Source organism: Hemitrygon akajei, chromosome 10 (genome assembly GCF_048418815.1).
Source record: "Hemitrygon akajei chromosome 10, sHemAka1.3, whole genome shotgun sequence".
Taxonomy (NCBI): Eukaryota; Metazoa; Chordata; class Chondrichthyes; order Myliobatiformes; family Dasyatidae; genus Hemitrygon; species Hemitrygon akajei.
In genome coordinates, this window is record NC_133133.1 from 64,684,086 (window position 1) to 64,704,674 (window position 20,589).

General features: G+C 39.3%; 1 long non-coding RNA gene across 1 annotated transcript; it reads left to right on the plus strand.

Moving 5' to 3' along the window:
• The first annotated feature begins 1,737 nt into the window (after positions 1-1,737).
• On the plus strand, positions 1,738-19,873 carry LOC140734077 (uncharacterized). Its single transcript, XR_012100464.1, has 5 exons — positions 1,738-1,934; positions 11,301-11,493; positions 13,461-13,540; positions 13,851-13,892; positions 19,664-19,873. It is a non-coding gene; the product is annotated as an uncharacterized lncRNA (long non-coding RNA).
• Positions 19,874-20,589: the final 716 nt, after the last annotated feature.

Consider the following 20,589-nt stretch of genomic DNA (forward strand, 5'->3'; position numbering starts at 1 on the left):
TTCACCTGTGTAAGTGTTTGGCATCACTGTTGTAGTCAGCTTCTAAAGTTACAGACAAAGCTGACCATGTATCCAACTCCATTTTCAGTTTTACACCAGACACATCTATTGTGATCCATATTACTGTGCAATTTGTTTCAAGGGAGAGACAGAGTTCTTCCGAATATAGGCTGCCTTCCCTTCCAAGGGGACAAGAGCAAGAGAAAGAGACCATCCCATGCAGACACCTTACTCCTGCAGCAGTAAGCAAGAGACTTTTAGATGGCGCTGAATACTCACTCGGCTTCCGCTCGTCTTAATGTTTTCAATCTTCCTCAGCACTTTAATCAGTGAGATTAGTGATCTTGGGCTTGCACCCCATCTCTAAGCTTCCTGGCCTCAAGGCCACTTGCCTTCTTTTTGGAGACAGCAAAGCACTAGATTGCTCATTCGGCCCAAAAACACACCATCAAAGTGCATATTACAGGCTCTCACAGTACTATTGCCCATGTAAAAGAAAAAAGAAAATGTAAAAGAATTGTAGAAACGGTTTTGTAGACCATCTGGAAGATGTCACCCATGGTAGTGTCTGCTGATGCCATCTTGACCACCACTAATGTTACGTATGGGTATGGGTGTTTCTTGCCTCATCCTGGGGGTATGTGTCTGTTGCAAACAATCAGTCTAATAACACAATGCCATGGAAAAATAAATTGGCAAACATTTTTCACTCACCTGTTTCAATTTTACATATTTAATTTCTAGTATGAGTAAATTTTTCTATAATGTGGTTATTAAGAATTTATATAATATTATTAGTAAATATGTTGCTCACTGTTAATGATGGCATTACACTATCATGGTTTACATCTTTGAAGTTTATATTCAAACCAGTTTTCTTACTATATCTTGTGTGATATATTGTACAATGGTAAAAGGTCTGCAAGGAGAAGGATAGCTACCCCTGGGGAATGCTATACTCCTGATAACCTTTTTAGCTATTCTGTTGTGATTTCAGGATTGATGCATTGCTGTCGCACATTTATGGAAAATTAGAATGGTAAGAACCCTTTGAGGTGCAGATGTTTGTGCAGCTGCGATTAAGGAAGTGGTTACTCCAGCAAAAAATTCACACTGAAACCTTGATTTTGGGAAGTTGTCAATGAGGTTTTGAGCGTTGGATCAAGGAGAGTTCTTCTAGCACTGGTAACCTACCAGAACAGTTGGTGGAGTGATAGTCTGCTTCCAAGAGAAGTTTTGGCAGGAATCTGATCTCAGAACTAATTTTGGTAAGGAGAAACTAGGTTAGAAATCTTCACAGCAAGAGTGGGGTGTGATGAATATTAACTATCCAGGGCCAGTGGATAGTTTGCCAAACTCGGCTTTCTAACATAGCAGTTGAAACTTCTGGAGATTAAAGGGTTATTTCTGAGTAAGATAAGCTTCCAACTAATATTCTTTGCTTACCTTCTTGTAGATGTGAGCAGTCTTCAGTTTTTTAATGTAAATGACAAGCAATAATCAGTATGAAGTTAGAAGGACAGCTTTACAAACAAACATGCTGCTTTTAGAACATAGGATTATTTCAAATATGGCTAAGTTATTTAGTTTAAAGAAGCTTGCAGACCAGATTGATCCTATCACTTAGCACATGAAATAACTGAACTATTAATAGTAGGAAGGCTTGTATGCTTCATAGCATTATGTGGAAATCTGGGAATTGTGATTCCAGAAGCTTTGCGAATGTTTGGGTAAAAAAGCATCTGAAAATATCATATACATATGTATGAAGTCACCCACATGGCAGAAAAAAAACAATATAAATGTAAAGAGTAGCCAAGCTTATTAGTATTGGGAAAGAATACCAAGCAGAACAACAAAACAATGGTGGATTAGAATCCATTCCTCTGCCTTCAATTTCTGCAATGGACTATTTGTTCATCTGCAACTCATTGGTATGTTTTATTATGAATTGACTCTCTGTTTTAAATCTTTTGTGTGTTAGAAATAGTTTGCAAATTTGAAATATTCTCTTTTAAGATGGAAAACCTCAGAATTTTAACTGTGTTTTAAGATTTTTGTCTGGATGTAAATGTGTTTCATTAAAAATAAATGAGCTGTGTTTAAACTATTTTGTTAGCTGGAAGTATCTCCTCCTTTGTAGGGATGGGATACCCTCTCAAATAATAGATTTTGGTAGCTAGACTTGCTGTGAGGATAGAGAGGGAAATGAACTAGATTTTGAAGATTTGGTGGTTACAGTGTGACTTCCCTTTAGTGAGGCTTCCAATAACTTTCTATTCCAGATAGGTCTTAAGGTCTTCGTTCAAGTTTAGAACTTTGTGGTCAGCAAACCCAATACCATCATACAGCTGTGCTTTATTTCAGAATATTTGTAGTTGTTCATAGACAATTTGAGGGATTTAGACATATTATTAATAGGTTAGCAACTCCATTATGATGGGTAGTGTTTGTCCCAAAGAACAATGTAATTTTTACACCTTCTGGTTGATCTCCAGTCTGTTAACTTATGTCAACAGTTGGAAAACTGAACATTTCTTAGTAAATGACCCATAAATTATGGCTTTTACCAAAGACACTCTGAGACAAGACTGAAATTCTGATGAATGAAACAAGAGATATTCAAAATATTTTGGTAGATGGGTGAGCAAGAAATACACAATCACTGAAAAGTTCATGTTTATGAGGGGTAAAATTTTCCTGGACTTGTTTTCCAAGGTGCAATGGCTAAACTCAGTTGTTCAAGGATCAATAAAAATTGCATATTTAATGCAAGGGTGCTGGTTGAGATCGCTAAACTCTTCTGAGGGAAGATGTCAATGGGACTGGCAGCTTGGCATTGATATAGGTCTCCAGCAGGCAGAAGGAAGGAAATTATAGGCTAGTTAGCCTAAGCTCACTGGTTGGGAAAGTCTTGGAGTACATTATTAAGGATGACGTTTTGGGGTACTTGGACACTAATGATAAAATAAGTCAAAGTCAGTATGGTTTCTGTCAAGGGAAATCTTGCCTGACAAATCTGTTAGAGTTCTTTGAGGAAGTAACAAGCCGGGTGGGCAAACAAAAGGCAGTGGATACTTACTTGGATTTTCAGATGGCATTTGATAAGGTGCCACACATGAGGCTGCTTGACAAGATGAAATCCTATGGTGTTACTGAAGAGATACTAGTATGGATACAGGAATGGCTGACAGGGCTGAAGACAATGAGTGGGAATAAATGGGGCCTTTTCTGGTTGGCTGCCAGTGACTAGTGATGTTCCTCAAGGGTCAGTATTGACACTGCTATTTTTTCACATTGTTTGCTAATGATGGAATTGATGGCTCTGTGGCAAAGTTTGTGGATGATAAAAAGATAGATGGAGGAGTAGGTAGTGTTGAGGAAGCAATGCGATTGCAGCAGGATTTGGACAGATTGGAAGAATGGGAAAAAAATGGCAGATGGAATACAGTGTTGGGAAATATACGATAATGCATTTTTGGTAAAATATATGATAATGCATTTTTGCACAAGAGTGCAGAGTATTATCTAAATGGGGAGAAGTTTCAAACATCAGAGGTGCAGAGGGATTTAGGAGTCCTCATGCAAGATTTCCAGAAGGTTAATTTACAGATTGAGTCTGTGGTAAAGAAGGTATTTATCTCAGGGGGAATAGAATATAATAGCATGGAGATAATTCTGAGCCTTTATAAGACACTAATCAGGCTGCACTTGGAATATTGTTAACAGTTTTGGGTCCCATATCTCAGAAGGGATGTGTTATCATTAGAGAGAGTCCAGAGGAGGTTCATGCGTATGGTTCAGGGAATGAAGGGGTTAATATGAGGAGTAGCTGGCAGCATTGGGCCTGAACTCTCTGGAATTTAGCAGAATGCAGGGGAAATCTCATTGAGACCAACTGAATATTGAAAGGTCTAGATAGGGTGAATGTGGAGAGGATGTTTCTTATGGTGCAAGTATCCAGACTTGAGGGCACAGCCTCAAAATTGAAGGGTGACCTTTTAGAACAGAGGTAAGGAAGATTCTTTTTCAACCAGAGAGTAGTGAATCTGTGGAATTCTCTGCCACAGACAGTGGTGGAGGCCATTTCTGTGGGTATAGTTAAGGTGGAATTTGATAGTTTCCTGATTGGTCAAGGTATCAAAGGATATGGTGCAAAAGAAGATGTATGGGATTGAATGGGATAGGGGGCCAGCCATGATAGAATGGCAGAGCAGAGTCAATACACTGAATGGCCTAACTTTGCTCCTATGTTTTATGGTCTTATGTAGCTCATGATAAGAACAAAGACATTTGGTTTGAATGATTCTACTGTTCTTGATTCATTCAAGTTTGATGTTCCTTCCAAGTTTTAATTCCTCCCTGGCCAACATGCCTGTGAGGGAAAGTGTGTATGTGTATAGCAGTGTGTTAGCTTCTGAGTGTGTGTGTGTGTGTGTGTGTGTATGTACGTACTTATGCATGTTTATGAATGTGTGTAGTGAATGCTTTGTTTGAACTTTAAAAACAAAAAATAGATAACAATTCCATTTTTTTATTTTTAAATTATTTTTCTGTATAAAATTGTCATAAAATGTACATGATTCAGTCCATAGATGACTCATTAACAATTCTGAATAAAATTCCATCTAGAGATAGTAACCCCAGATTAGTTCAACTTCCTACTAATAAGCTGACATCTTTAGCAAAGATTTCAGGACGTTAGTGAACCTTGCCTTCATAAATCAACATAATATAATTGGCTGAATTTCTTTGATTTTTGCTTGTTTCTGGAATGTCGGTGAGAAAAATCTCCAAGTTAAGGTGTCATAGAGCTAAGTAGTATGGAAAACAGACACTTTAGCCAAAATTTTCCATGCCAATCAAGTTGCTAAACTAAACCAGCCCCATCTGCCTGGTTTGGTCCATACTCCTCTAAATCTTTCCATCTATATGCCTGTCTATTGTATTTTAAGTGCAGTAACTATCCATTACCTCTACATTCTCTGGAAGCTCAGCCTATACAGGAACCACCCTCTGTGGAAAAAGTTGTCCCTGAGGTCACATTTAAATTGTTCAGTAAACAGTTTAGATATAGGCCCTCTATTTTTGGAAAAGACCAGGGGTAAGACTGTGGCTATTCACCTTATCCATCTCACTATGACTTGATAATCTTCTGCAAGGTCACCCCTCAGCCACCTATGCTCCAGGAAAATATCTAACCTACACACTAGCCTGTACAACCTGTCCTAAGAAATCAAGCCCTCCAGTCCCACTAACATCCTGTTGTTTCCTGCACTTAATATTTTCAACATTGCTGTAATATCTTCCTCCTCTTGATTTACCATAAATAATCTTTCTCTTTGCCATCTGACTTTCATGGACATAAGCTCTCAAACAATTTGTAACTACTACCTCTGCAGTGCCAACAAGAACTTGGGTCCTACTCCTTTTTTAAAAATATATCACCATTAGAGCGTCTTCTGGATCAATGGTCCCAGTATGCCTCCCTTTTTCCTTAATGGATGAATCTCCTTCAGTGCAGTGGATAGGGTCTACACGTCCATCCTATTTTCTATACCTATGTTTTCATCTCTTCCCCTCCCTCTCAGAATCTGGTTTTCTTTGTTCTCATGTTCCACCTATCACCACTCAAGGTGCCTGCCCTTGATCAAATATGCCAATGTAATTAAAATATATATCTTCCTTTCTCAATTCATGTTAACTTATGCTTGTCATGTTTGTAATGTAATGTGCTGCTACTCAGAAGGCTAAATTGCATGGCATTTATACCCTGGATATGTAGGCTAATGACAATAAACGAACATTAACTTTCTCTATCTGTACTCTAAAAAGTACTATTTCTTTCATGGTGTCTTCTTGAATAATACAAAAATTGGAATATTTTAGAAATACAAAAGTTTTTTAAAGAGAGTAGGCAATGCTTTCACCTCTTCCATTCACAAAATCCTGTATTCCTTCCAGCCAAATCACCAAGTAAGTGTGCATCTTCCAATGTAACCTGCTGTATTCTCTCTTCACTGTACAATGTATTTATATTGGTAATACCAATGTAGATTGGAAGATTATCCTGTGAAACATATTCTGCTCAGTACATACTGTGAGCCCAAGCTGTCAATCACTCACCATTTCAGTTATCAGACCTGCACTGTATTCCTATTCTAAAGGATTTCAATGGAAACCTAAAAGGCAGCAACCCATCCTCTGATAAACACTTCCCAAACTTTCTGACTGACATCAACCTGAAGTCAAATAATGTTGAATAATGCTGACAAGCAAACACACAAACTTTAAAAAACATTCACATGAAACTAAATATTGTTGTGTGATTGTTCTTTTCATAACTGCAAGGATGCAAATGCAAAATACTCTTAGCTAATTCTGACCTTGTCTAAAATGCTAATATTGCATATATTGCTGCATCCTCATAATAAACATAGATCAGTTCCTGGCTACAACTGGGTTTCTAGTTTCCTCACCCATGAAGCCATTTCATAAAGCCTGAATGACCATATTTTCTCCTTTTTATCATTAACCTACAGTACAGTGATTTTTGAATTAAATGTTAAATATATCATATACATCAGAGAACACTTATGTATACTGTATATCCCTGCATTAATTTATATTCACATTTGTCCACCATGGTTTCTGATATAAAAACTAAACCTCAATAAACCCAACTCCAACATAATTCTGTTGTGATTAATAGTGACTAGTCTTGTTGATAGATGCAGTATAAATGGGAGAGCACATTAACAACACAAGACTAGGATATTTGCCTGGCTTTGCCCAAACTTTGACAGACAGCAAACAACTGACCAGTCTCAGCATAACTGGGATTTCGTCTTTTTCCCAAATTGGAACTATTGTGGATAGGAATGCCAAATCACAGTATTTAAATTCAAGTCTGAGTGACTGGATGCATTGAAGGCATTGCTACTTTTAAATAGATCCAGGACAAACCCATGACATTGGCATGAGGATTATTTTTTCTTCAAGAATTCTAAAAGGCTTAAGTATAGAACCTGGCTCCAGCTCCAATTGATTAAAGATTAAATGTTGAATATTAACTAATTTGACACAAGTACATTGAAACATACAGCAAAATGTGTCATATCAATAACCAACACAGTCCAAAGAAGTGCTAGTAGCATTTCACCAGTGTCACTATGCTTTCAGTGCCAACATAGTAGCATGCCCACAACTTACTAACCTTAAGTCATATGTCTTTAAAATGTGGGAGGATACCAGGGAACCCAAAGGAAACATAGAAACATAGAAAATAGGTGCAGGAGTAGGTCATTTGGCCCTTCGAGCCTGCACTGCCATTCAGTATGATCATGGCTGATCATCCAACTCAGAACCCTGTACCTGCTTTCTCTCCATACCCCCTGATCCCTTTAGCCACAAGGGCCATATCTAACTTCCTCTTAAATACAGCCAATGAACCAGCCTCAACTGTTTCCTGTGGCAGAGAATTCCACAGATTCACCACTCTCTGTGTGAAGAAGTTTTTTCTCATCACTGTCCTAAAAGGCTTCCCCTTTATCCTTAAACTGTGACCCCTCATTCTGAACTTCCCCAACATCGGAAACAATCTTCCTGCATCTAGCCTGTCCAATCCCTTTAGAATTTTATATGTTTCAATAAGATCCCCCCTCAATCTTCTAAACTCCTGTGAATATAAGCCTAGTCGATCCAATCTTTCTTCATATGAAAGTCCTGCCATCCCAGGAATCAATCTGGTGAACCTTCTCTGTACTCCCTCTATGGCAAGAATGTCTTTCCTCAGATTAGGGGACCAAAACTGCACACAATATTCTTGGTGTGGTCTCACCAAGGCCTTGTACAACTGCAGTAGAACCCCCCTGCTCCTGTACTCAAATCCTTTTGCTATGAACGCCAACATACCATTTGCCTTTTTCACCACCTGCTGTACCTGCATGCCCACCTTCAATGACTGGTGTACAATGACACCCAGGTCTCGTTGCTTCTCCCCTTTTCCTAATCGGCCACCGTTCAGATAATAATCTGTTTTCCTGTTCTTGCAACCAATGTGAATAACCTCACATTTATCCACATTAAATTGCATCTGCCATGAATTTGCCCACTCACCTAACCTATCCAAGTCACCCTGCATCCTCCTCACAGCTAACACCGCCGCCCAGCTTTGTGTCATCACTCGAAACTCGTGCAGTTGCGGAGAGAACATACAAGCTCCTTACAAACAGAATTGAACTCCAGTTGCTTGGTCCTGTAAAACATTATGCTAACTGCTATGCTACTATGCAACTATGAGAGACATTACATCAACAAAAAAGCACATTCCATATAGAAAAACAAACTAAAACTCCGATATAACAACACACACAAAATGCTGGTGGAACACAGCAGGCCAGGCAGCATCTATAGGAGAAGCACTGTCAACGTTTTGGGCCAAGACCCTTCGTCCTGACGAAGTCAACAGTGCTTCTCCTATAGATGCTGCCTGGCCTGCTGTGTTCCACCAGCATTTTGTGTGTGTTGTTCTTTGAATTTCCAGCATCTGCAGATTTCCTCGTGTTTGCTCTTAAAATTCCAATATGCCTGCACCCATATAAATTTCAGCAATACAAATGAATAAAATCTGCATAGGCCAAAAGATTATTTAATATTTTCAAATTGTTGAATTAATTCCACTTTAACTGAAATATATGCACAGACATGTTTTTTATAAAATCTGACATTCTCACTGGCTTTTATCTCAGATGAAGAAGTGATAGATAGCAGCATAAAGTCAACTCCTGATGAACAGCTATGTAAAAATTGAAGCTTTAAGAGAAATACAAGATTCAATGATCGCCTGTTTGCAGAAATATAGTACTTCAAACTGATCTAATTGGTCAATGATATAGGGAAATGACATTTTAACAAGAGAACGTGAAAAAACCTTTCATATGCAGCAACAAAAGCTTTCCTCTGGGCTCATTATTTTGCAGTGAACTTGGTGACATTCAAATTGCAGTATTTAATAGATGAAAGAGCTTGCACACCATGAAGTTGAGGTGCAAATTAAAAACAGAGCACTTACTTTGTCACACACGCAAAGATGACACGTTCACTTTACAAAGTAGGAAGGAAAGGCTTTTAACTGTGGTTCACTTGGATACTGCTTTTACTGATACTTGCATTTCAAAGAACATAATTATATGATTTGGAAGAAGTTATTTTCCTTTTTTAGAAGATACTGTATGTTTTCAATTCTATGCAATAATTTTTTGGACAGACACAAACTGAGCTGGGACTTTTCTCTTTGGAGTGTAGAAGGATGAGAGGGGACTTAATAGAGGTCTACAAGATTATGAGAGGCATAGATAGGGTAGATAGCCAGTACCTGTTTCCCAGGTCACGAAGAGCAAACACCAAAGGGCATATGCACAAATTTAAGGGAGGGAGGTTTAGGGGAGAGATCCGGGGTAAGTTTTTCACACAGAGGGTTGTGGGTGCCTGGAATGACTTCCCAGGGATGGTGGTGGAGGCTAAAACATTAGGGGTATTTAGGGGCCTCTTGGACAGGCACATGGATGTAAGAAAAATAGAGGGTTATGGGATAGTGTGGGTTTAGTAATTTTTTGAAAGGAATATATAGATCAGTACAACATGAAGGGCTGAAGGGCCTGTGCTGTGCTATAGTATTCTAGTGTTCTAGTGTTCTGGAATTTTGATTGTGAAGTTTATACAGAGTTCTAAAGGCAACCACAAAGTCAGGAAATCCTGGATGCAACCCAGGGTTACTTACACTTTTTGCCTCCATATTTGAACTAGAAATGGGTAGCTATAAGTATATATTCATCATATGCTCTGATCTTTCCTGTAATATTTTTCTTGAAAGTTATTAGGGGTTTGACTATCTGATATTCAAAATACAGATCTACTGCATAATGTCAAATACTTCTTATTACTAATTCAAAGTTCAAAGTAAATTTATTGTCAATGTATATGTATATCACCATATACTACACTTAAATTAATTGTCTTGCAGGAATTCACAGTAGAACAAAGAAATACAAAAGAAACAATGAATTTTTTGCTCTATTTTAAAAATATAAGACATTCGGAATGCCAATATGATTTTCTGTGAATGGAACGAGGAATGAAAAGCATGATGACACAGTATCTTGCACTGTTGCCTTACAGTTTTGAAGACCCAGCTTCAATCTTGACGATGGGTTCTGTCCATGTAGAGTTTGCACATAATCTCTATGACTCTATAGGTTTCCTCTGTATGTTCCAATTTCCATCCAAATTCTTAAAACATGCTGGTAATTAATTTGGTGCTGTAAAGTATGGATAGTCAGAATGCACAATCACACCTCCATCCCCATTGTCCTCAACACAGGTGCCCACCCAGAGCTCTGTGCTGAGCCCATTTCTATACACTCTGCTCACTGCACAGCCAAACACCCTAGTAATCACATCATCAAGTCTGTCGATGACATGATGGTGGTGAGACTCATCACTAACAACAAAGAGATGGATCACAAAGAGGAAGTGGAAGTGCTTGATGCCTGGTATTGTTCCCCAAATGTCCTTCCACAACATTGACAACTGCATTGGTGCCGCTTCATGTACCAGTTCGTCAATTTCATCAAATTGCCTCTGACTTCCATCCTGCTTTTAAATTTGCTTGCTTCATTTCTGGCATCTCCCTCCCCTTTCTTAATCCCTCTGTCTCCATATCTGATGTATTTTATAATCCCATTGATTCCCATGATTATCTTGACTATACCTCTTCCCAATGTGTCTGCTGTAAAAATGCCAACCCCTTCTCTTAAACAAGAGAAAATCTGCAGATGTTGAAAATCCACGCAACACACACAAAGAGCTAGAGGAATTCAGCAGGCCAGGCAGCATCTTTGGGAAAAGAGTATAATCAATGTTTCGGGCTGTGACTCTTCATCAGGATTGCCTTTTCTTAGTTCCTTTGCCTTGTTAAATAATCCATGGGTATCTTGTGACTATCTTATGACCATGATGTAATTGAGTATCTGGTGAGCGTAATGTAATGGTCTTGTGTTGGTGGGGTGATGTAATTTCCAACAGGTATAAAACGGGAAAGCCTGCTGTGATGCAGGAGTTTTTGTGTTGAGTCATCATTTAACTAGTCAGTTACTCCGTTATGCTGCGTATTTGGTCTCATGACGCAGTTTCATTTTAAAGTGGAGCTTTACTTTCTACTGTAAGGTACAGAATCGTTGTGCCGGCAGTTTTGCTAATCGCTGCCAGTTGTTTGATGTATCTTTGATTTAATTTTAAAGTCTAAATATTGGAGAGTGAAGACTTTACCGAATTATGGGAACCCGAAAGATCGAGTAAAGTTGGTGTCGTTGGTGGTTTACTACGGGATCAACCTTATTGAATCTTCATTCAGGAAATAGTGACCTGCATCTGAGATAACCCCTACCTGTAACAGTAGAAAGGGTTGTGCAGTGTTCATTTGCCAAGAAAAAGGTCAGTTCCTTTAAGCCGTTTTTTTTCATTCGTTGTGAATCCTTCGGATATATTTCAGCATATTTCGGCTGGGATCAGCAGTAACGTCACGTTGTCCAGGAATTCATTATTTCAGGGAAGTCTCTCCTAATAGACTGTATAAATCACTTGGATTTTCGTATTCGTCATGTTTAAGACTGTGTTTGCATTTACCACTTTAAGACTGTGTTCACATTTACCGCTTTAAGAACTGTTCCAGAGTTACCGTATAGGAGTTAACTTCCGGTTAATTTAGTCCTTTGTTTACTTTACATTTTTGTTTAGCAGAGTTTAATAAATGTTAATTTGTTTATAAAATCCAGATTCAATTCTATATTCATTGTTGCCGGACATGTATTGTAACAGCCTCTACCACATTAGTTCCTAGGATGCAACTTTCCATTCCAGGACATCAGAGACATCGGTTTCCCTTCTTCTGTCATTGATGCTGCCCCCACACACATCTATTCCATTTTCCAAACATCTGTGCTCAACCCATTTTCTCTCTGCCTTAAGAGTTCCTTTTGTCCTCACCTACCACCCCATCAGACTCCACATCCAACACCTCATCTTCCACAACTTCTGCCATCTGCAAAGGGTTCCTACCACCTAGCATATTTTGACATCACTCCCCTCCACCTTCTGCAGGAATCGCTCCCTCTGTGATTACCTTTCTGTTCATCCTAACCCACTAATCTCCCTCCCAGCACTGAGCTCTGCACGCATGCCTATTCAGCCCCTCCCTCACCACGTATTCTACATGCATACTTTGACAATAAAATGAATCTTTGATATAGTCACTTTTTTTTGCGACGGAGGGGTTTGCGGGTTTGATGTTATTGATATTTTTTGTGAGGGAGGGGTTGCGGGTTTGATGTTATTGTTGTACTTTCACGAGGGAGGGTGTGGGGGTTTGGGACCTGATGTTCTGAGCATCATTTTCAGTGTGGGCAATCTGTCAGCTTTTGTGCGGGAGGTGTGAGGAGTTTGGGGTTTGCGCATTTTCCTTTTCCTTTTCATGCAGGGAGGGGGTTGATGTCTTTTCTTTCAAAGGTGCCCATGTTTTTTTTCCTGTACTTCATGGCTATCTGGAGAAAATGAATATCAGAGTTGTACTGTAATGCATACTTGACAATAAAACGATGCTTTGAGTTTTGTACCTTTGAAATGATGCAGTGGTCCTCCCGATCCTCCACATTGGTGAGATCTGTCATAGATTGGGGGACTGCTTCATTGAAAACCTCCTTTCCACACACCAAAAACGGAACTTCCTAGTGGCCAGACACTTTAATTCTGATTTTATTCCCATTCAGACATGTTGGCCATGGCCTCCCTTTGTGCCAAGATGAGGCCACACTTAGGATAAAGGAGCCATACCTTGTATTCCATCTGTGTAGTCTCTAACCTGATGGCATGAATATTTATTTCTCCTTCAGATAAAATAAATGTCCCTACTCCCCTCTTCTTCCATTCCCCACTCTGGCCTCTTTCCTCTTCTCACCTGCCTATCACTTCTCCCAGAGTCTCCTCCTCCTTTCCTGTCTCCTATGATCCACTCTTCTCCCCTATCAGATACCTTCCTCTCTAGCTCTTTATTTTTCTTTACTTTTCTGGCTTCAATTAGCACCTTCCAGCTATCCCCCTTCTCCTCCTCACATCTTTTTATTCTGGCACCTACCCTTTCCTTTCCAGGCCTGAAGAAGAGTCTTGGCCCAAAACATCAGCTGTTCATTCATTTCTATGGATGCTGCCTAACCAGCTGAGTTCGTCCAGCATTTTGTGTTGTTTTGCATTTCTAGCATCCACAGATGTTTCTAATAATCTAATGTTAGTTTCCTCCTCTTCAATGCAATGCCCAGTGAACCCCGTGCACCCTGGCGTGGTGGCAAATATTTAGGTGCATGTCTTAAAGTTATAAAAGGGATGCGTTGATTGTTTATCCATTGTAGTGGAGGACACCATTGCTGAAAGTACCTTTCAGAGCACTCCACTTTCCAGCCAAATGGTCAGCAGCTACTTCTGTAAATAAGTAAGTGGAAGTGCTTGCTTACTTGAAGGTATTTCTGTCTCAATCAATAGCTTCAGAGCAAGATGTGCATATAGATGCCTGTCTGATTGCCACAGTTAAGAAAGTAGATGTGCTTGTATGTGTGGAGACATACAATTTTGATTGTTTTGTACTCAGTGCCATTAATCAATTAACTTATTAGTTTTAGGTTAATCCATGTTCTGTTTTCATCACCACTAATCCCATTACCTACCATGTTACCATATCTGTTTGCTTACTGCCACCTCCAACTCTGTCTCAACCACTTTCCTTCCACTCTTCCAATTCATAGATAGGACCACTGAAGAAAAAGTGATGGGCTGCAGCTTTTGTGGTGAGTCTTCTTGTTACTATTTCAATGACCTTACCAGGATCTGCTTACCTTGGCCCTGTTTTCTGTCACAGCTCGAAAAATGGCAAATCGCTTACATTGTTAACTCTTAACAAGTTTAGATAGATAGCAGAGGCACTCAGTGGATAGCTCTGTGGAAGTCCCTGAACAGTAAACACTCAACAGTCTACAGTGTAGATGTCATTATCAACCTGGGTCAACACCAGTGCTGCAGGCCAGAATTTTCATTTTCATACACAGGTAATCCCTGACTTTGGCACCGGTCACATTATCAATACCTGTCCCATAATCACTGTCCTAACATGACAGTTCTTCAACTATGGAAATGGCTGATTTTGGTCCAAAAATAACTAGTATGAGTGAGGGGTGTTTATGTAAGAAACAATGGGGCAAACCTAAGCCTTTAGCTTAGTGACGCCATTCCACATTTTGTTTTGAGGCATCTCCTTACATATTATGTGTAGCTGTATCTGTAAAATTGCTTCATTTCTTTAAGGCTGCCATCTCTAAGAAATCTTGCTGAATTTGATCAATATGTCAGGACTTAGTCCAGAATAGTGCCCAAATATTATATTGGTAGTGAGATGCAATGCTGAAGAATCAGAGTAAAAGGAGAAGTGAATCTGCAAACCTTATAAGAAAAACATGTTAAGTCTGAAAGGTAGGTCTCATCTTTAGCAGCAGTGAGAGCTTGGGATGAATAGAAGATCAAACTGTATGGATATATTAATACCATGGAGCCAAGCTGATCAAAGAGTTGACTGTGAACTTCAAAGTGTGGATACAGGAATTTTATTTTTGTTCATCATCAACTGGATAGATAGTGTTGGTAGCTTAAAAAATTCTGCAAAATGCAGTTACCTCCTAGAAAGTGAATACGTTTGTAGCCATGGTTTTATGTTAGAATGGTGGAATTGAACAAATGAAGAGAAAATTAAGAAAAATATATTTTTATATTAAGAAAATTAAAAATATCAATGCCATTGCTTGAAGTAGCAATTCAAAGTTCAAAGTAAATTTATTATCAAAGTACATGTATGTCACAATATTCAACCCTGAGGTTCATTTTCTTGCAGTCACATTCAACAAATCCATAATAGATTAATAACCATAATAGAATCAGTGAAAGACTGCACCAATTTGGGTATTCAACCAGTGCACAAAAGATAACAAACCGTACAAATAAAAAAGAAAGAACTAATGACAGTAAATAAGCAATAACTGTTGAGAAGGGTGCTTGAAAGTGAACCCATTGGTTTTGGGAGCATTTCAATGATGGAACAAGTGAAGTTGAGTAAAATTATTCCCTTAGTCAAGGCCCTGATGGCTGAGGAATAATAACTGTTCCTGAACCTGGTGGTGTGAGTTCTGTGGCTCTGTACCTTCTTCCCAATGGCAGTAGTGAGAAGAAAGCATGACCTGGGTGGTGAGTGTTTGTGATGATGGATACTGCTTCATGTATGTGAGCACAATGGTGGTGAGGGCTCTATCCATGATGGAGTGAGCTATATCTACTACTTTTTGTAGGATTTTCCATTCAAGGGTATTGGTGTTTCCATACCAGGCTGTGATGCAGCCAGTCAGTATACACTCCACCTCACATCTACAGAAGTTTGTCAAAACTTGCCGACATTGTTGCTATGGCACCACTCAGCCAGATTTTCAATCCCCCTCCTATATGCTGACTTATAACCACTTTCTGTTTGGCATACAACAGTGGTGTCATCAGGAAACTTGAATATGGCATTGGAGTTTGCTTACAACCATAAGTGTAAAGTGAATAGAGCAGGTGGCTATGCACACAGCCCTGTAGTGCACCTGTGCTGATTGAGATTATGGAGGATATATCGTTGCCAATAAGTAGATTAATAAGGTAGAGTGCCTCAATAAAGCAGAGTTGAATGGAAAATAATTCACCATTAGCTTATGTACATTAAGATTTGTTTCTGAAATACAATTCCTTCAAGGCAATGGATCTGAGTTTCAAATACAGAGCCCCATATACTTACATCATAATTTGTTCACTCTTTTTCTTTTACTTCAGTAATTTTAATGGCAATAATGCATCAGTGAATTAGGTTAATTTAAGAAAAATGGTTAAAGATTAAAACAGAGATGCTTTACCTAAATGAGCAAAGACATTTATAACATTGAAGACAAATTAATGGCACAAACACAGATGAATAGGCTGATCTAATAGTCACAGCTGAGATATAGTTGCATTTATGACCAAGGCTGAGAAAGTATTTGGGATAATTTCCTGGAGCAATGTCTTGGAACCATTCAGGAAATAGACTGTTTTAGATATTTCCCTATGTAATGGGCCAGAGTTAATTAGTAATTTCATAGTAAGGGGAACGTTAGGAAAACCTGATCATAATGTAAAATTTAACATTCAGTGACACACTTAGAAATAAGCCTTGAATTAAAATAAAGAAAACTTGCACAGGTATAATAGATGAGTTTGCTGAAACAGAATAGGGGATTAGACTGACGAGTTTGCTAATAGGTAATGACACGTGTTATCATTAATTTCAATTCTCAGCAACATACCTTATGAAATTTTTAAAAAAAGTTATTCAGAGAAACTCTCTGTGGCTAACTAAAGAGTTATTGACAAATGAGTTCTCTCAATCATTAGGTTAGAAAAGAATTATAATATTACCAAGGTTCCTGTCCTGAAAAACGCTACACCAAAGTCTTCCAAAGGCAGCTGATGCCTGTTTAATGAGGCTCTGGATGTCGTTGTCAATGCCGCTATCCTCAGAGAGGATGCTCCCCAGAAATTTGAAAGATGGCACTATTGACAGCTTTTCATCACCAACAGTGAAGGCAGGTAGGGTGGGTGGGACACTAGTACTCCATTGGCAAACCACTTCTGTCTTGGTGGTATTGACAGTAAGCCCCATCTTGCTGTACGCTCTCACCACCACAGCAAAGACAATCTGAAGATCCTCCAGAGGATGGGTCACAAGAGCACAGTCATCTGCAAACTGCAGCTCCAGGACCCTCTGTCTATGGAGTTTGATGGTTGCATGGAGCCTCCTGATGTTAAAGAGGTTGCCATCTAATCTGACATCCACTGCCACACCATTGTTACCCTCAATCTCATTGTGTAGAAGCTTGGTAACACACAAGAGGAAGATGTTAAAGAGCACTGGTGCTATCACACACCCCTGCCTCATCCCTGTGCATACAAGGAAGGGCTCGGACTTTTGTCCTCCTATGGTCACCGGAGCAGTCATCCCATCATGGAACTGGCGGAGGATGTTAACAAATTTATTTGGGACAGCCAAACCTGAGGAAGACATCCCATAAGAGCTCTCTTTCAGAACAGGAGCCTTTGTCCCTCCACAAAGGTCGCTGTATACTAAGCGGTCTGTGTCACCACCCTCCTTTATGGCCTTGAAGCTTGGGTAACCTACAGCCGTCACATCAAATGCTTGGAGCGCTTCCACATAAGCTGCCTTCAGTGCATCCTGGGAATTACTTGGCGTGAACGGGTGCCTTACACTGAAATACTTGTAAAGACCAACTGCAGAAGTATTGAGGCCGTGATCACCCAGCATCAGTTGCAGCGGCTGGGGCACGTGATAAGGATGCCCCCATGTCGGCTAACCCGCAGAGAGTTATACGGCCAGCTAAATCATGGTCCACGCTCAGCTGGAGGGCCGAAGAAGCGCTATAAGGATCAGATGAAGAATGCTTTAAGGAAGTGCAAGATCAGACCTGAGGACCTGGAGGGTGTTGCTGCTGACCGTAACAATTGGTGACAGCTGTGTAGGGATGGGGTTCGTATTCTGGAGATGGAAAGAACAACCAGAAGACAGCAGAAGAGAGCCGGGAGAAATTCAGACATGGTTGCCATCACTACCACCACTACCACATATACATGTCCCACCTGCAATAGAGCTTGTGGGTCTAGAATAGGACTGTATAGTCATCAAAGATCTCACCATTAAAGGAGCAGACATCGTCATCGGATTCGGATGGACAACTGAAGAGAGAGAGAAGAAGAGAAGAGAATATTACCAAGCAGGGTATAGTAACTAAACGCTGGGAAAGATTTGAAAAACAGCCTTTTTGCACACTCTACCAACTTTTCCTACATCCTCCCTCTTCCCCATAGCTGTAACCCTTAGTGCATGTCCCTGATATCTGGCTGCCTTTTTGTGCTGACACATTTCTCAGATGGGTGCTCAACAAATTTTAAGAAGCTATGTTCAGCTCAAAGTGGAGCCCATATTTCTTGATGTATATACGTTTCAATTATCTTTATGTCTAATTCCACAATCTTGTACAGGGAACATGAAGGGGTATTTATACTCAATGCAGCAATATAGTAGCATCTCTATTTTCTTTGGAAGTTAAGGATATTTGGCTTGTCATCAAACACTCGGACACACTTCTATTGATGTACTGTTGAAAGTATCCTGACTAGTGACATCATGGTCTGGTACGGTAATTCAAATTCAGAGCAACATAAGAAGCTACAGGAAGTAGTGAATCAGGTTTATTATCACTGGCATGTGATGTGAAATTTGTTAACTTAGCAGCAGCAGTTCAATGCAATGCATAATGTAGAAGAGAAAAATAAAATAAAAGTAATGATAATAGTAAATAAATAAGTACATCAATTACAGTATACGTATATTGAATAGATTAAAAAAACATGCAGACAACAGAAATACTGTATATTAAAAAAGTGAGGTAGTGTCCAATGTTTCAATGTCCATTTACGAATCAGATGACAGAGGGGAAGAAGCTGTTCCTGAATTATTGAGTGTGTGCCTTCAGGCTTTTGTACCTTCTACCTGTTGGTAACAGTGAGAAAAGGACATGCCCTGGGTGCTGGAGGTCCTTAATAATAGACACTACCTTTCTGAGACACTGCTCCCTGAAGATGTCCTGGGTACTTTATAGGCTAGTACCCTAGTACCCAAGATGGAGTTGACTAGATTTACAACCCTCTGCAGCTTCTTTTGGTCCTGTGCAGTAGCACCCCCCCCCCCCCCCATACCAGACAGTGATGCAGCCTGTCAGAATGCTCCACGGTATATTTAAAGAAGTTTTTGAGTGTATTTGTTGACATGCCTAATCTCTTCAAACTTCTAATGAAGTATAGCTGCTGTCTTGCCTTCTTTATAGCTACATTGATATGTTGGGACCAGGTTAGATCCTCAGAGATCTTGACATCCAGGAACTTGAAACTGCTCACTCTCTCCACTTCTGATCCCTCTATGTGGATTGGTATGTATAGAGGACTCTGCCTAACATGGACAAGTACTTCCCTACCATTGTGAGTATCTACAGGAGGTGCTGCCTCAAAAAGGCAAAACCTAGCATCAAAAATCCCCATATTCCAACCCATGCCATCTTTCTGCAGCCTCCATTGGCAGAAGGTATGGAAGCCTGAATTCTCACACTACCAGGTTCAAAAATTGCTACTTTCTTTTAACCATTTGGTTCTTCAAACCAACCTGCAGAACATTAATCTCTACAATTTAGCAACTCTGTAACCTCATTGATAAATTTGCACGAAAATGGCCTACTTTGTTTTTTCTTTGTTCTCTCTGTGTCATTTCCTGTAAAGTTGGATATAATTTATGTTTAATGATTTTCTTCTGAATGCTGCTTATATGATGCTATGCTCTTGTAATGTTGCTGCAAGCATGTTTTTCATAGTACTTGTGTGTGTATGTACTTCTGTTTTTGAAAATAAATTTAACTTTGACATTAATTTTCTTTCATAGGAACAGAATTAGGAGCACAATTGCTGCCTGTGGCAATTACTTCCACAGATTCACAACCCAATGGCTAAAGAAACTCCTCTTCTTCTCTGTTCTGAATGGATGTCCATCTATTATGAGGTTGTGACCTCTGGTCCTAGACTCTGCCTCGACAGCCCTCATACTGTGTGTGCACAAAATTAAGTTGCAAATTAAATACCCTTTTAAAAATAACCTTCAGGGTTTTTAATGAGATCTTACTTGTGAAAATGCAGTAAGTTAAGTTAAATATACATTAATTCAATACAGAATTACCACATGCCTGAATACTGTTACATTTTCTCAAAATACGTGTTAACCAAGGTGATACACATACACTATACTACATACCAATGCTTGTAAACAAGAGTAAACCTGTGGTGCAATATTTTAATAATGATAAATGTTAAGCATCATACTTCCTATAAAATATATCTACTAAATGTTTACCAATATTAACAAACGCACAAGATACACAGATATTGCTGTTTCAAGGGCAAATAAAGAGATGATGCAGATGGATGTCTTTCCACTGTGTGCTTCAAATGGAAATCCAAATTAAACCATGTAAATGATATGCAGATGTCCCCTGCTTTACAAATGTTCACTTTATGCCACTTTGCTTTTACAAAAGACCTATATTAGTAACCTGTTTTCGCATTACAAAGAGGATTTTCGCTTTTACGAAAATTTTTCCCATATAAATTAATGATTCTACACTTTACGCCATTTTGGCTTAAGAAAGGTTTCATGGGAACGCTCTACCTTTGTAAAGGGGGGTGGGGGGACCTGTAATAAAAGCAGCTTATCTACAGGAAGTGATTTTTATACAAAACAAACTGCACCTATAGAGGCAAGAACACTCCCCATCTTTCATCTATAGGGAGCTTAACTACTGAATCAAAAAGACA